This window comes from Ascaphus truei, chromosome 5 (assembly GCF_040206685.1).
Source record: "Ascaphus truei isolate aAscTru1 chromosome 5, aAscTru1.hap1, whole genome shotgun sequence".
Classification (NCBI taxonomy): Eukaryota; Metazoa; Chordata; class Amphibia; order Anura; family Ascaphidae; genus Ascaphus; species Ascaphus truei.
This window is the reverse complement of record NC_134487.1, coordinates 176,898,550-176,910,188: the sequence shown is the minus strand read 5'-3', so window position 1 is coordinate 176,910,188 and position 11,639 is coordinate 176,898,550.

The window sequence follows — 11,639 nt, the reverse complement described above, 5'->3', positions numbered from 1 at the left end:
CTGACTACAGAATCTTAACAGGTTATGAACAGACAAAATGGATGGTTTAACACAAATGCAGTTTCTGGCCTTACCTACTGTCCCTAACATAAAGTTTATAACAATCATATGTTTTAGATACTCGATCAAATGGAGACTCACGTGGTGTCAATCTAAATAGGGCGTTTCAGAAATCAGTGGCAATGAGCTTGACTCTGGTGTGTGGAATGCAGGAACTTCAGTCAGATAGGATAGCATACGGTGTCAACAGTGTCATACGAAATGACACATAAAATGCTGATGTCATCAGATTGGGTTACTCCCCGCTACTTCCGTCCCAGACCTCTCCGTCTCAGCTCAGCACTGTCCGAATCGATAGTGTGTGAAGCTGCAGGTAGATGTCCTGATAGTGGGGGGTCTTTTGCGCAAGTTCTCCCGTCCGTGGAACAGCTCGGTGCAACAGCCAAGGGGGAGCAGTGTGGTGTCCTCTGATGACGTCACACGGGCGACTCTATGCATTTCACTAGGCGTGTAGCTTCGTCAGGAGTCACCTTGATGGCCTGTATCAGTATTCCTTGATGGCCTGTAAGTGGAATGTCGTGACACCATTCCAGGAACACTTCGTGTCTCCCCTTATATACCAAACCTCCAACCCTTGTCGTACATTCAAGATGTTTCTTGAAGAACAGTAATTCCTTCAAGTCTTCAGGGTGACCTGCAATTGAGTTTCCCAGAAGGTCGGAACAATAGTTGCAATAACTTTCAGAGGGTTAAAATAGGCAGTGGTTCCGGGCGGTATAATAATTTTTATGATCCGTGATCACCATGACAGGATGGGAAGCACTTTGCAGGTAGTGTCGCCAATGTTGTCATTGACAAAACTTGATTGCTAAAAGTTCTTTATCATATATGGGATAGTTTAATTCTGGACCAGTCAATTTATGCAAATGCTATGCATTGGAGTGTAGAACAGTATCTTCATCGTGTTGTGAGAGGCATCAGTCTCTAGAACAAAAGTTGTACGGATGTTCGTTTGAATCAAGACAAAACTTCACAAAACATCACTTTCAGCTGCTTATACATTGAGTCAATGTCGGAGGTTCTTTTTAAAGGTATTCTGTTGAGAGTGAGATTAGTTAATGGAGTTACTAGTCGACAGTATTCATGTACAGTATAAAACGATGAAAGAAATGTGCAAAGCCAATAAATTGTTGCACCTCTGTGATGCTACAGTATGTGGCATAGTCCTATCTAGAATGGTGTGAATTTTCCATTTGCCCATGGAAACGCAGTCAGGGGTTAGAATATACCCAAGAAACCCCACTGTTACATGAAAAGAACACTTGTCCAGCCTGCATATACAGTAATCTGTGTATAATCTGTATATGAGTAATCTTTTCAACACTTCAAGTACATGTTTCACATGTTCCGTTTTCCACTGCGAAAATGTCAGCTAGGTAAACTGCAAAAGAAGGTCAAGTAGATCCCTAAAAATGTAATTGACAAAAAACTGAAAGGTCACAGGGGCATTGCAGCGTCTGAATGGCATTTCCATATATTTTAAATGTCCGTGTGTAGTCTTAAACATGGTTTGCCAATTATCTCTCATGCGGATCCTCACTAGGCTGTCCGCCCCTCTTAAATCCAACTTGAAGAACCAGGATGTATCCTGAACTTGATTGATTAGGTCTGGGGTGAGAGGGTATCATTTTTTTTTTATGGTAATCTCATTTAGTACTTGGTAGCACGTAGTGATGTTGTAAGACTCCTACTTGGAAGTCTTTTTATTTAAAAGTGACGAATCTACAGCTGACCAATAGTTACACTTTCATAGTTTGAGTGTGGGTTTCATTAACTGGCACTTATCTGCTGTGCCTGTGTATATATGTGCGGTTCCCAGCAGAAAAGGAGACTGCGCTCGTCTGTTCTCTCCTGGATATCTCTGTTTATCCACCTCTCCCCCGCAGCTCCCAAATCCTCCGGCGATCACCCGGGACAACAGTCAGAAATACAATAAAGTTGGAGCGCAGAGAGAAAAGGGTGGTGTTAGACAAAATCACTTTAATGGGTAAAATAACATTTAAAACTTACAATTAGTAAAGCTGCATCGCCCATGGGGTTCCCAAGCCTGTCCTCACTAACACTGCCTCCCTCGGCAGTGTCCTACTGCGAGTCGCTGCCCTGCTACAACCCGGAAGTAGAAGTCCAATACAGGGCTCTCTCGCGAGATCACTACTCAGGAAGTGCTGGCTCTGGCTGGATAATAGAAATGAACCCCCGATAGGCTATAGGTACCACTCTCCAAGACCGAGTGTGTACCCTATATTCTATGCAACCCCTCGCAGTAGGACACTGCCGAGGGAGGCAGTGTTAGTGAGGACAGGCTTGGGAACCCCATGGGCGATGCAGCTTTACTAATTGTAAGTTTTAAATGTTATTTTACCCATTAAAGTGATTTTGTCTAACACCACCCTTTTCTCTCTGCGCTCCAACTTTATTGTATATATGTGCGGTGCCTAAGGCTCATAACATCTGCGGTGATATCTGTGTGACTCTGGTGCAGTGTTGGGTCAGGATATTAGGCTTTGCCACATTTAAACCTGCTTTCCTTGGGAGTTCCACCTTTTCTGCTGCATACACCTCTAGTCTCTGTCTGGATCACACTCTATCTATGACAATCACTATGTGTATTTGACCTAGTATTACCCCCTTATTAGGAGCAGTAGTCTGTTATTAGGACTTTTCCATACCTTACTTTCTATCTAGTGAGCTCTCCACCTATGATTGTAACTTCTTGCACCTATCTGTTATTATCAATATATGGGATTTATAGGTGCGAACTAAGCTTTGGTCCTAGGTGGTCTACCTATACCACGGCTGTATCTGCCTTGTATCTCCTAGATTATTAGCTTTATGTGCTATTCAGTGGCTTATATCTAGAGTAGATGGAAGACAGTCGTCATATTTAATTTAATCTATTTTTAATCTTGGTTACACCTACATTATCGGTAATATATGTTTTATGTAATGTTAATAAAGGTTATATTTTAATGTATGTGGTGTGCATCTAAGTGAATTCTATTCTGAGTGCACTGCCTTGTGTGCTCGTCACCTTCCTGTATCCTGAACTTGATTGATTAGGTCTGGGGTGAGAGGGTATAATTTTTTATGGTAATCTCATTTAGTTCTTGGTAGTCAATAGGGATGAAGATCACCTGTCTTCTTCTGGACAAAAAACGGGGACGTGGAGTGTTGTATAAATCTTTACCGTAGGGTCTCGTTGATATCCTCCCTGAGTACCTTCTGCATCCACTGCCTCGAAAATATCCCTGAAGTCCTGGATTGAATTGGCCATAAAATATTCCGCCGGCGTACTAGAAGTGTCCCAGTTAGATGTCAAACTAGTTGACTGTCGAAGGTATTTCTATTGATAAAAGCATGACTGGAAAGATATCTTACAGGCTCCCCAATCAATAGCCGGATAGTGCGTAATTAGCCATGACATGCCCAGGATCATCTTGACATGTACATTTATTAAATCGAAACAGATGTGTTTTGGCTGATCCATAGACTTTATACGAAACAAAATGGTCACATATATGATGGCCCCAGAAATCAACAATGAACCATTTACTAATCTTATGGGTTCCGGTTTTTTCTTTAAGAACATGGGTATGAAGTTGATCTTGGTGTACTGAAGATCCTTAAAGTTTCCTGAGGCTCCAGAAGCGATCATTACATCTAAAGTTAACTGATCATGTGATCCCACAAAAATTACAGATAACAAAAAACATGCTAGGGGGTTGACCACCTGTTTCAGTTTAGAAGTGTTGGTTTCCACAGGACTATCGATCAGAGGTACACTCCTAACTCCGAGTGGAGTCGTTTTCCCATATTTAGTGGTGAACATTCTTTTATGAAATATCCTTTTTGTCCACAATAAAGACATACATTTTAATTTTGTTTAAGTCTTCTTTCATCCAAGGATAGAGGCCACTTACTAACCCCAATTTTCATTGGTTCTGGTGATGATAGTTAAATTGACCAGATAGGCGATGGTAACGAGAGCAGGGAGAACTAAAGCAAGGGAATCCTTGAGTTCCTCACTTAACCCATGTTGGAAAACAGCCACCAGAAATTCTTCTGACCAAGTTACTTCAGCAGTTTGTTGTTTAAAGTGGGTCGCGTAAGTGAGCAAATCCTGATCCCCTTGACATAAAGTTAGGATTTCAATGCCCTTGGTTTGATTAGCATATCGTCTTGCAAACATTTGCCTGAATTCGTGTAAGAGCAGAGCATAGTTTTGAATCATTGGGTTATTCTTACCCAGGCCAAAGCATTACCTCCCAGATTGGAGATGACAAAGATCATTTTTGACTGATCTGTCAGGAAATTCGCTGGCTTCATCAAAAACTGCAATCAATACTGCATGTGGAAGGCAGCAAATTGTTTGGGGTCTCCAGAACATCGTTTCGCGAGCGGAAGGCTATAACCCACATTCTGAGCAAGTAGTAAAAGGGTAGAGTTCCTTCAGAGCACAAATGCAAACCCTGGGAAATTGGAGCGAGCAAGAGCATCACTCCTGAGCTTGAGAAGAGACAGTGGAAACCCAGAACAGACTGGCAGTTGGGACATGACAATATTTATAATTCTTGTGAATAATAATTCAGTGGGATTGTCTGACTTTGCTCCATGGGTTCGTGCGTTTCCGATCCTTGAAAATGCAAATTTATTTGGGCCTCAGTTTTTAGATGAGGTCATGGCACAAGACGTGCAAGTCTTTCTCGTACATGAAACTAGCTTCCTTAGAAAATACTAGAACACGCTTTGGTAGAGAGGGTCGGTTTATCAGACCAATCTGGGACACCTCTAAACAGGTCCAAGTGAAAAAAACCTCCTTTAAGAACAGATTAATCTCAAACACCGGTGGATCATCTTCTTTCAAGCACTTTCAAGGCTGGTTGACGTAGACCACAACCAGGTATGTTCCCTTTCCAGATTCCTAAAAGGGAGACTGTTACAGTTGCAAGGAATCATCTCAGACAAATGGGTTCTCAGTTTTCTCCTTCCTCAAACAACTGCAGCCTTCGTTTAGACTCCTACCTCTCTTTAGCTCTAGAGCATAATAGAGTTAGCAAATTTAGCAGTTTCAGCCCAGGTAAGCCACCTCTTCTCCGTACAGAAGCCTGATGGTTCAATTCAACTAGTTCTAAATGTTAAAAAGCTAAACAAATCCATCAGGCAAATGAAATTTAGAATTGTGGGTCTATCAGTCACCCACTTTAGTCCATCCAAATTTTTTTAACGTGAAAATTATTTTTGGCCTGTCCAATGCTCCATAAAGTTTTCCAAGGATTATGAAGTTGATACTGTCCCATTTCCATCTCTAAGGGTTTCAGTATCTCATTTATCTAGACAAAATGCTTCTGGTACAAGCTATAGGTACTCTGACAGAGCAATGCAATTACACCATGGCTCTGTTAGAGAAGTTAGGAATTAGCATAAGCATAGAGAAATCAATCCTGATACAATCATAGTCCGTTATCTCTGTGTACATCCCCACAAGTTTATGTCCATAAAGGAATATATAGCGCAGGTCTTACACAAAAATCTAATTGCACTGAGGACACTAGCAGTAGTACTAGGGATATTCCTATCCCTGGGTACTGGTATTCACCAAGCTTCTCTCCTGTGCAGACAGTCACAATTGGTTCTGGTACACCAAGGCTTACGCTGGTCAGTCCTAATCTGTCTAGACCAGCTCTCAAAGACAGAATTTATTTGATAGTTTCTTATTCCACTCCCTCCTCCACATCCATTTCTGGAACCACTTCCAGGTATTGCCACAGACGCTTCTCTTTAAGTTTGGGGAGGATTCTCCCAAAAATGTGCTATGCGTGGAGACCAAGGCAGAATCCCACCTCCACACAAGTCTGTTAGAACTTAGAGCAGACAAACTATCCCTTCAGGCTTAAAGGTATTGATTCAAATGGACAACAGAAAAGCAGTGTCCTATATCAACAAGATGGGAAGCATTCACTCCAAAGGTCTACGCAGCAAAGCTCGAGAAATATGGTCTTGGGCACTGGCCAAACAAGTGTACCTCTCAAAAATGTTTGTTCTGGGAGAGACCAACAAAATAGCAAGACACACTATCTCATCAGAAGCTAACCCTCAGCATATTGTCTCTCAAGAGGGACTGAATAATTCTAGTGGAGGAGACATTGTGGGAAATAGACGTACTGTAGACATATTTGTCATTCCGACCTTTGCACAAATCACGAGATTTGTATCATGAGTTTGGACAAGGTAAGCATGTACAGTAGAATGGACACATTAGCATTCCCATTAATGTACCTAAAACTTCCATACTTCTTTCCTCCCCTATTCCTCTCCTGAGGGTATTACAAAAAATCAGTAATGACAAAGTAAAAGCCTTGGTCGTGATATACGTAATATGGCCATCCAACTCATGATTTCCCTTGATTCGCCTTCTCACCAAAGGCTCAGCTGTCCAATGAGGGATCACCCTCAATTGCTTTCAGGGAATGAAGGACCTCCTACAGGCGCTCCCACAATTCATTTAGCTGGCAGCACAATTGATAGTGTACAAGAGTAGCCCCTCTCTTTAATTATTTAAGAATTCATTAACTCCTCAGTAAGACCATGTACTAGAAAAAGGTATAATGAAATTATTCAGGAGTTCATAACTTGGAATAATGTCAATAGACCAAAAAACAAACTAGACCTTACCATTGAAGCAGTTTCAGAATTTTTAGTACACAAGTTTCAAAAGGGTGTGGTGGCTTCCACATGCAAGTAATACAGTGTGGCCCTAGGCATCTGTGAAAAAGTGGATTTCCCTGTCTGATAGTTTTTCAGTAAATGCATGTATCTAGCTACTGAGTCCAGCGGGGAGCTGGTTAATCACAGCCTGAGGCAATTAGCCAGCTTCAACATGGCTCATTAGCAGGGTTTAAAAGCATGGCTGACAGTAGTCTCAGGACACTCTGATCCAGGGAGGTGCTCACCCTGGACTGCTCTAGAGACCACGCCACACTTGGTCTTTTTCACCCTCTTGCCCCTGACATGAGGAACTCGGGACCCCGAAGGTAACTTTACCTCGTACTGACTTTGTGTGTTGTCATTGGTAAGGGGTTTAGCCCTCCAATCGATAGACAGGGACTAAGCACTGAAAATCATCAGTGCTCCAGATAGGAGCTAGGCTCGTTTCTTTGTGTTCCTCCTTTATGCTGAACGTAAGCTGTATTTTATGGTGTTCTAACTGCAGCGGATTAAAAGCCTATATTATTTTCTCCCAAAACAAGTCTCCTATTTCAAAATCTGCACGCATCTCTTACAGTCCCCTAGTACTTGGGCTTACTGTCCCAAAAACGATACATCCACTTACTAAGAGGTGCAACATTGTCGAGAAATATAACGCCCAAATACAATTTAACTTGGAACATTGAACCCCTGTTGGTCTTTCTGTCATCACTAGACAATACCTCTATAGACTTATCTATAACATTTGTGAACAAAAATGAATCTGGCGCTCTCAATCTATAAAACCCAAATACCAATTGGTTCCATTTAAAAAGATAAATCTGGGCGCATATGTGATATAGGAAAATCCTCCCAGGGAAAAAGGAAGGCAAACAGCAGCACAGCAATAGACGAAGAGAGGCTGATGGTGTAGATTAAAAATAGACTTTATTGAAACAACGTGCTGACAGGTCCTCTGACGCGTTTCAGCCCGTGGGGCCTTTGTCAAAAATGAATCTGGCGCTCTCAATGTATAAAACCCAAATACCAACTGGGACCATATAAAAAGATAAATCTGGGCGCATATGTGATATATACTGTATACAACCGTGTTTAGTGACAATAGTACTCAATGTGAAAATAAATAAAGATAACAAGTTTGCAGTTCTAAACCCAAAAGGAACTGTCCTCTGAAGTTCTGGAAGTATTGATCTTGAATACAAGTGGAGCGCAAAAAACGGGGAAAGACAAGAAATAGAATATAGTGCAATACTGTATCAAAAAATAGTGACAAAAGTGTTTAGGATCTAAAAAATGCACACTCACAAAGTATCCAAATATTTAAGACACATGAAACATGTGAACCTTGGTAGAATCTTCTTTAACCAAGCGTAGAATCACTCATCTATTGTATATTGGAGAGATGTGGTGCACGTTACCCCAGAAAAAATAGTTAGATAATCTCTGTGATGAACCAATCTGGCATAAATATTTCACAATTTAAAGGACATTCTATTACAGGGGGATAAAGAGGTGAGTCAGCACTAACAGTAACAAAGGCCAATAATTAAATCCCATAATGGTCCACGCTAGTAAGAGGATCTCCAAAACCCTCACAAGATATACCAATAACCCTAATGCCCACATCACATAAAAAGACTGCAATTCACATCAGTGAAGCATAAGGAAAAACTAAAATTGTATTCATTAACAGCAATAAATGGGGAGAAAAACACCAACAAGAGGTGGAAAAAGCAAGCAATATGATGCTATAAAACAATGTCCCCCATTCCCACAGATGAAAAGACCCTACAAACAGTGGGCACCAGGGGGAAAAAAGGGAGCGGGGATAGACACACCCAGAGGAACAAAAGCACTGATCAATGTAAGTGCTAAAAGTCCAAATGTCCATGCCCCCTTTATCATAGATGTTTGTTATTTAGTAGTTGTTCACAGCTGTTCTGGTTTATATTGCAAGACCCTGATAAGTGACCAAAAAAACTTAAGACTCTCAATATGGAGATCAGGGTTTATTTCATCCTGTTAATATCAAGTTCCTTGTTACGCTCATTAAAAAGAGTTAGAAGCATCTAAAATGGAACATGTCTTACCATAAGTTAAGAAGATAATAAAATAATTTACTTTGTATTATTAGGGTGACACTAAGAATTGTCATCAAACACCTGGAAAAATCGGTTGCTGGAGGCACGCAGACTGGGCACGTTACAGGCAGCCACGACTAGCGTGGCTTTTTTGCCTGCAGCAGCTTACTTCAAGAGGCTTGTATACCCCACCAGATCATATATTCCTGCAAACTGGGTTATTTTAGGCAATTTACATTACATGCTGCCTTTATTAGGGGTTAGTTAAAGGGACAGTCTCTCCTCTGAGCATAGGGTACCCAAATGCCAGTGACACGTTTTACCGGCTTATACTGATGCAGCGGCGGCTATTCGAACGATTAGCGCGGTACTGTATGTAGATCGGAATACCCATTTGATGGCGCGCATTTTGATTTAATCGTGCTGACTTAAACACGCGATTTGGTTATCGTTTTGTCCGGATTAGAAAATGGCATTTTAGCATGTTCTGCAATTCCGTCAAGAAACTCAAGTGGGCAATCGCGAGTTGTTGTCGTCAAAATCCAATAGCAATTCAATGTCATGATTACCATGTTGGCTGAAAACGGCTGTGATGCCTCCCCCACCCACCCACAGAGCCATTGAAGAAAATGTGGCGTGCTTTTCTTCAACTGCTAATAAGATTACCATGTTGGCTGAAATCGACTGTGATGCCTGCCACGCATGCACGCCATAAGCTCTTCAAAGCTTCTTCTATAGTGCTGTGCCAAGTCATCTTGGAGTTCACCGCTTATCAACAACACAACACCCCTCCCCCCCACAGAGCTGTTAATAAGTTTACCATATGGCCTTCAAAGCTGGCCCCCCACACACACACACTTTAGTAGTTGAATCAAATCATTAATAATTGTTCTTTAGAATTTTATTGGGTAATGAATCATACAAAAATGCAAAAATACAATAATTTGTGTACAGGCTTGTCTTTAACTTCGTTATGGTTCTGTATTGCTGTACTGTACAGTACAGTACTGAAAATAAAAACCAGAAATAATTGATTAAACAAAAAAAAAATTTGGGGGGTGGGAGGGGGGGTCTGATGATTTAAACACCCCACACACATGTTCAGTGTGCGATATTCATGTCTGCAATACTGTAGTATAATCAAATAAGCAATAATAGACTTTATTAAAGAAAAAAACATGTGCTGTATTACAGTAACATGTTCGCAAATCCGCAAAAACAATTTTTTGTTATCGCCATGGCTTGCATACCAAATATGGATATTCTGAGATTCAAGTTTTACAAATGCAGTACAGTATACTGTATATTTTTGGGGGTTATCACCATGGGCTTGCATATTGTAGCAATTATGGATAGTATGAGAATCAAACAGTACTGTTGCTTTTTAATTCCACACTAGTCATGTACGTTCTTTCTGAGGTGGGTGGCATACTGTAGTACTGTGATTTTTATTTTCGGGTGTGGGGATCAAAACATTATGATGACCTGTTGAGAATATGTCTTTGAACTACAGCTTGGAACTTCATACAGCTAGCACAGCTTGCACCCCCTTCCCCCCCCCCCCCCCGCACACACACGGCTCAAGGATTTCAACCTCTTATCAAGACCTCTGACAAACCATCCATTTTCAAATGCTTTTCTTTGTGGTTGCATTAATCTTCCCCAGCCTGCTCTCACCGTTCCGTATCATGAGCTGGGCAGAAGACATGTTGGATAATCCTTAATGCAGGAAAATAGTATTTTTCTACAGCATTTTATTGCATTATTAACAGAAATGATTGATTAAACAATAAAAATATAATAATTTTTAAAAAGCATTTTTTGTTTTTATATTTATTTTTTCCCAAACTAATGTGAAGTGCAATGCTTTGTTTGTTGAACTGTTCATAAGAATTTCAGGTCAGCAAGAGGGGTTAAAAAATAGATTTTTGTCCGGTGACAGCGCCTCCACCTGTGAAGGATCCTAGCACTGCACACAGGACCCAATACAATACACACACTTATTTATATATATATATATATATATATATATATATATATATATATATATATATAATAGATTACAGGTTTACTGAACATCAAATAAGAACATATAGTATATATAATTGAATAACAAATGTACTGCATGCCTCGCACAGCTGTAACCCCACCGTGCCCCCAACTGCCTTGTCCACACCCTGTTGGGGTTTCCCCCAGAGTAAGAGGAGAAAGGAGAGAGGGAGTCTCTGACTTTGACTGTTGTTGTAGAACACACAGGGGCTTAGTCACTATGATCCATTGTCGGTTTATGCACCTGGTCAAGCCGTAGAGCTTGATCAAGCAGTGAAGCCGAACTAGGTGTATCATGTGTATGTAAAGGGTAACAACTATCCTCCCAGTGGTCCCACTCATCTCTCCACTGGCCACCATAAATGAGTACTCACATCCGCCCAATCGGTCACATTACACCACAGTGAAGCTGCCATCCCCAAGATTCATTTACCTTTACAGCTCAAGACTCTGGTCCCCCCGAAGAATAGACAAATTATGAAAAACATAATTTCACAAAACGTGTCTGAAAATGAAGGTAATTCCTATAAAGGCATAGGTTCAATCAATGCACAAACACACGCAGGTTTTATATAACTAAAGACGTTACAGTGCTTGTGTAGAAAAAGGGATTATAAAGTTACATGCCGTTATAAGGATCAGACAGTTTATAAAATAAAAAGTAGCCAAGCAAAAAAACGGTAGAGAGAGGTGTGTGTCTGTGTGTGTTTCTGTGTCTCTGTGTCTGTGTTCGTTTGTGAGAGG